This window comes from Haemorhous mexicanus, chromosome 1 (genome assembly GCF_027477595.1).
Source record: "Haemorhous mexicanus isolate bHaeMex1 chromosome 1, bHaeMex1.pri, whole genome shotgun sequence".
In the NCBI taxonomy this organism is placed as follows: Eukaryota; Metazoa; Chordata; class Aves; order Passeriformes; family Fringillidae; genus Haemorhous; species Haemorhous mexicanus.
In genome coordinates, this window is record NC_082341.1 from 7,898,460 (window position 1) to 7,905,397 (window position 6,938).

The window sequence follows — 6,938 nt, forward strand, 5'->3', positions numbered from 1 at the left end:
TGGGAAAGGAATCCTTACAGAGGTAACAGCTGTTGTCAATGTCCTGAGCTGCAGTTTGTGCTGAGCAGTTCCAGTAACTCGAACTGACATGTAATTTCCAGTGAGTATTTGGAACCTGCCTGCAGAAGATCCTGAGCACCTGCTCCCCACCACCTTGTTTGGGAGCACTAAAAGTGAGGTTAGTCCTTTACCCAAAAAACCAAACCCGGAGCAAAGCATGAACAAGGGAAATGCTCCACGTTCTGCTCTGAAACACCACAGGAACAGAGTGCAGAGAGTCAGGAGCTCAGATTCTGGCTCTGCCAGCTCCTGGTTGACTTTTTCTCCCTGTAAATTCCCATTTGAATGTGCAGAAAGCAGGGAATTGAGGAGGTTCTTTTGCCTGTACTTGGCTCCTTCACCATCAGAGCAATGCTGCCATCACGTGAGCCATGGCACACACTGGGAAATGTGGCCACCACAGGAGGCTGGCACGTGATGCCAAAAGTTTGTCATCTGTTAAAAAGTGTTGCAGAGCAAAGGGGGAATTAGCCCAGAGGTGGGATAGTCCATCCTGAGACACAGTCCCTCCTCTGACAAGGTTAGAGAAACAGAGAGACTCTCCAGACATTTTCAGTCTGTGCACTAACGCAGGTGCCAAAAGGCAGATGAGAAGAGCAAGACTAACACATTAAACATAAATTTCCCAGCTATCAAGCCTCTGTGGGATATCTGTAGGAATCTAGGAATCAATGTGAGCTGAAGACAGCTGAGATCTGGCTCCCAGCTCTTCCTTGGAGCTGCTGATCACAGCCAGCACCCTTGGGGCTGCCAGGAGCAAGAAGCACATGTACCCCTGATGATGTTGAGTGCTGGAGGGGTAACAGGTATGGGAACATTTTCGCCCAAAAGCCACTAGCCATGCCTGCAATTTTATCCTGCATCTTGTGCTCATGGAAGTTAATGGTCACTGAGGAAATTAGCACAGGAATGTGGTCAGCAAGCACACGTCAGCAGCTGTGCTGAAAGACAGAGAGGGGCTGGAGCCATGACAGGAGCAGAAATCACTGCTGCAGGACTATCAGTACCAGAGCTGGTGATAAGGTGCTTGTCAGATGATGGTGATGAAGGTGTTGTAAGGGACAGGAGCAAACAATGTCCCAGCTCTGAGTGGAAACAAAAGCCAGAGCTGTGGAATCATTTTTAATCCTTATCATCTCTGCACAGTGGGCTGCAGTTCTTCTTGAAGAGGCATTTTATGAAAGTAGAAGCCCCAGAAACATTAAATTCAAACCTCATGTCTCTGTGATCCAGTAGACTTTTGTTTTCTGTGATGATTCTGATAATTATATCATTTACAAGGAAATTGGGATAGGAGAAGCTTTTTTCTTGTCTCTAGAAACAGGCTGTAAACAATTTATCTTCAACTCAGCAGCCACAAACTCAGCCCAAACTTCCTTTAAAGTATCTGTAACTCTGCCTCAGCCAATAACAGCTGGAAAACTACAGTCTTTACCTACATCAGGATTTTAAAGAGAAAATATCCTTCATCCCTTCACTCATCACCATCAGGAAAGAAAGTAAAGAAAAGGAAATAATCCCCACTTCATTGGAGACCTCCCCTATCTGCAGCAGCCCTGGGTTACCTCTTCTGGAAACTCCTGCAGAAAGATGCTTTTAGGAAAAACTTACAGTGCCACAGTTTTTTCAGGACAGATGTCAGCCAGTCTCACGGAGGGGTGTGGTAAAATGCAGATGTCATGGAACATCTACATGGAACATCTCTGCAGCTTGATGCCTCAGGTTTTAGCTTTTGTATTTTTCAGATTTTGTGCTGCTTTAATGTGTAGGTCTGAGCTTCATATTAGGGGGTGGTGAGCTCTCTTCACAGAGTAGGGAGACAAAACAATTCCTTCTCCAGCTGGGGACCAAGGACAAATGATGCAGATCTCAGGCCCAAGAGCATAAACAATGGTGGGATGAAAAGAGAAAAACAAGAAGTGATTTCATAACCTAAAGCTGTAATTGGACAATTAATTCCAATATCCAAATGGGCCAGAACTTATAAAAGTGAGACACCCCGTGGCTGGCTGTCCATTTTGGGACCATTTTGGTTCATCTTGGGTGTAGTCCTGGCTAGGCTCTTGTGCTGCCCAAGGTGGATCCATTGAGGCCTTTTAATAAATCCCTGATTTTTTCTTTAACTCTGTCTAGTCTCTGTTCCCAGTCAGCCTTCACAAGGCATCAGCTGAGACAGCCAAACTAGGCTTTGTAACTTTTCATTCAGAATAAAAGGCACTTTATGGCACAATTTCATAGAATCATGGTTTGGATTGTGTCCTAGGGTGACTTGTAGCCCCAGTGATCTGTCCTGTTTATGATGGATATTGAGTTTTGCACCTGGTTCCAAGAGCAAAGGGGGACAAGAAGAGCACAGTTTGTTATCAGAAGCTGCATTGCTCCCCCACATCCTGCTCCTGGACTGTGCTGTCTGTAGCACAGACACGTAGGGGAGAGCTCTCCTTTCCTTTTTAGATTTTTTTTAGCTAGCTGAGGCAGAGAAGTTCCCTGGACTGTGGTTTTTCTTTTTCTTGGAACTGTTCAGCCCTTCTCTGGACTGAAAACCCAAAAAAACACCAGGAGCTCACACCTGTCCCACCAGGGCCAGGGATGTGGCATTTCCAGCACAGGAGGGACTGATAAGGGACTGAGTGAGCAGAGCTACCCCACATGACAAGGACTTTCTGAATTTGCCATCTCTTCAGAACAGCAAGAGGTTTTATTGCTTAATATTATTCATTTTTTATGCTTTTGAATACTTTGCTTGTTAAATGAACAGGTTTTTTCCACTTTTCTCCAAGGAAATCTTTTCCTGAACCAGCTGGGAGAGGAGCTGCTTGAATCTGCTTTCTAGAGGGACCCCTTTGGAAGTTACCTCCCAAGTTTGCCCTAAACCAGGACAAATTGTAAGGGACCCTAAAGATCACCTAGTTCCAGCACCCATTCCCACCCAGATTTATCCAGCCAGCTCCCCCTGCCCACTTCCTGAGGGCACACTCTGTGGGCTGCATGGACCAGGCAGATCAGGGTGAGCAGACCAGCTGCAGGTATCTCTTTTCATCCCAGAAAACTGGGGCAGCAGAGAAACTATTTGATTTGTAAAGGAAGGATTCCTAACCCCTCAGTTTTCCAACAAGTTGCTGAGTGCAGCTGTGAGCAGGGCACATAAATACACAATTCCATTATGAATTTCTTACACTTTCCAGTGCTGGGAAGCTTTGGAAGGGTAGGATGCCATCTGCTGCTCCAGTGGGTTACTTGCTCCCTCCTTATCCCTTCACAGTGGGCAGCTCCCACTAATAGGAGAAATTGGAAATATATTCAGAACATTTGCGAAGCGAAAATTTTTTCATCCATAACAAAAAAATACATTCTCAGATAATAGAAAATGGAATGAGGAGTTTAATCTCACAAGCGCTGGCTCAGTTCTGGAGAAAAGTTTGTGCAATGAACAAGGCATCCTAGAGAAGATACACAATATTTACCCACAGACCAGCTTGCCAAGAAGATTGGATTTTGTATAACTTCCAGTTTAGTGCCAAGAGCTGCTGCTAATTCTGCCAGCACCCATCCCCATTACCACAGAAACAATCACCTCCACATCTGTGAGCCGACGTGATGGCCTGTGACCCTGAGATATGGCCCCAGCAAGGCTTTCTAAAGCCTGTAGAGTGAAGAACAAATTAAAACACCCCATCAGCTCTCAGGGACTGGAACTTAAACCTGCAAGCAAGCTCTATTAAGTCCAGTAATAGACACCAGTCATACTCAGCCACACAATGGAAGTAAAAGGGGATGAATAGCACTCCATCAGCTCCGGCACTCCAGAAGTAATAAGCATCATGCTGGGCTCACTGCACTGACTAATCCATAATTTATTTGGCTTCATAAATATCAAAACATACCACAGCTGTTAGTACTTCAGTGCAAACCCTGCAAATATTGCTTCAATTATTCAAGAGCTCATGGCAGGAGCCAGTCGACTGCTCTGAAGGTGCAATTACAGAAGGTATCTATTGCTTGGGAGTCTCTGCAGAGCTGTTGCCACCCAGGCCCCTGAGGCAGTTGGTACAGGGAGTGCTGGGAGCACCAACAATAAGAGGACAAAATTGCCTTTCCCTCAAAAATAGCCTAAAGTCTTGAGCCCCACACAGGAAGGGATGCAGGCAGCACTCAGAGGGGTTGTGTGTGGTCCCTGAGAGCCTCCAGAGACATGTCTGCTTCAGCATCTCCCTCTGAGGGCTGCCCAAATGGGCATTAAATCAACAATCCCAAGGCTTGCACTCCCAAATTTACCCTTCATGCAGGACAGAACCCTCCCTGCAGTCAGGACTTGAATGATCAAGTCCAGCAGACCAAGTCATGTCTCCACCAAGGAACCCCCACCTGAAGCCACCCTAAGCCGTTCCTCCTGAAGAGATCTCCCTCTCCCAATGGGGTTTGAGTGCCAGAGACAAGACCAGAGGCTGTGTCCAGCTGCTGGTTGGTTTGAGGTCAGGGTTTAAAGCCAGGTTTCCAGGCTGGACCATGTGGAAGTAGCTTCTAGGTTGTGTTTTGTGGCCCAATACATTTCTCCTCTGAAAAGAAAAAAATAAAATGTTGGTTTAGTTTTTATTTCTTTCCTGTTCCTTTCTCCTGCAAAGAAATGGGGAAAGGGAAGTCCCAGGAGGGGCCAGCAGCCATCAGGGGCTCAGCCCAGCACAGAGCAGCACACAGCCTGGATGCACCCCTGGGTTTGGGATCCCCACATCCTTCATGAAACAGCACAAAGAATTCTATCTGGATTTGATATTAGATAGCCTGGCCAATGCCTGCAATGCCTTCAGTTAAGCAAGCAGGACAAAGTTAAAAGGCAAGTGTGACCAGACTTGCAGAAAACCCCATCTGAGGGTATGAAAGCCTGGCTTTTAAAATAAACTCAATTTTAATTTCATGTCCAGGTACTGGAGAGCTGCTGACCCAGTTTGGTCCACCCCTTTGCTCCAGAAGTGGGAAGCTGCTTTTCTGCATGTCCAAAGGGATCAGAGCAAACTTCTGATGTTTCAAAAAGCCACCCAGGACTCCAAAGCCCAACTTTTTTTTTTTTTTTTTTAACAGACAACTTCCTGGTCCCACGACTTTTTCAAAACAACAACAACTACAGAAAAACCCCCTTTGAATTCAGTATTTCTATTAAAGGGTTTGCTGGAGCACAGCAGGACCTTTTCCTGCAGTGAGGGGAAGGGCAGCACAGCAGGGAAGGGCTCCTGCAAGTGAACAGCATGAAATTTTCATGCAAATTTCCCACCAGGGCCTCTGGAATAAAGCTCCAGATTTCCCTGCCCTTAATGAATAAATCACTCAGCTCATTAGTGGAGTCTCTGGCAAGAGGGCAGGAAGCATCACCTTTGTTGCTGAGCTGACCAAAGGATTGACATGACCAGGGATAAATATTGCTCTTAAATGGTTCTGATGAAGCCATGAAAACCGTGTTAGCTCATAATCTCACACACAGAGAAGCAATGTGCAGATAATTGAGATATAAGTGCTGCTCAGGCACCAACTTCAGAGATGGTTTTTCCTCCCTTAGTAGGCAAACAAGCCATTTCAAAAGCAGTGAAGCTCTTTAATGTATGTCTGGAGGGGCTTTTGCATAGCAGCAGAAACAAAGGGGCTCTGAAAAGGCTCCCTTTATAGAAATATGTATCTATCAATATATATCAGCTGCTGGGGCAGATGTGCTGCAGGAGAGGTGTTTTGGTCAGTGTGCTGTGCACAGATGTGTCCTGGGGAGTTGTGCAAGGCCAGTAGCTCAAGCATTTGCCATGAAACACATCCCTAGAATGCCACACAGCCCAGTGTGAGCTGGGGCCGTGCTTCAGGAAGCTCCACAAACAGGGCCAGTGATGCTGCAGAGAGCAGGAGTGCATCCCTGAAAGGGGAATTCTGTCACCCCCTCTGATGCCCACTAGGGTACCTAATTACATCTGGCTCTCCCTCCAGCTCTGCCTTCTCCCTCCTTCCTCTTTAATGGAATTAAAAGTAAACTTTCTGGAGCTCACCCACATTACAGAACATCTGGGTGTTTATTGTCCTAACCAGGCAATTTGGATGTGGCAGCAAGAGCTCCAGCTCCAAATCCAGCCTTGGCTCCACACATGTCACGTGAGCTCAGTCCTTGCATGGGTCTGTAAGGAGAGGGAGGAGCAGCATCAGTGGTGCTGGTTCAATGTCACCATCACATTTTCTGAAAAATGCCTTCCCCAGGATTTCTTCTCCTGGGAAGCTGAGAAGCCTCAGAGGAAAATGAAAACTATAATTATCTGCTTTGCTTCTCCTGTGTTTTGCTGCTTTGGAATGTGGTTTGGACATTGTTTGCCAACTGGTCATTGTTTGATTGGTTTCTTGTGAATTGTTTTAACTTAATGACCAATCACAGACAGCTGTGTTGAAGCTCTGGAGAGTCACCTGTTTTCATTATCTTGTTAAACCTTCTGTAAGTATCCTTTCTCTATTCTTTAGTGTAGTTTTAGTCTAGTACAATTAATATAATATAATATAATATAATATAATATAATATAATATAATATAATATAATATAATATAATATAATATAATATAATATAATATAATATAATATAATATAATATAATATAATATAATATAATATAATATAATATAATATAGTATAATATAATATAATATAATATAATATAAATATAATATAACGTAATATTATATAATATAAATATAATATAACGTAATATAAGATAATGTAAATAACATAATGTAATATTATATAATATAAATATAATATAATATAATGTTATATTATATTATATTATATTATATTATATTATATTATATTATATTATATTATATTATATTTATTATATTATATTATATTTATTATATTATAT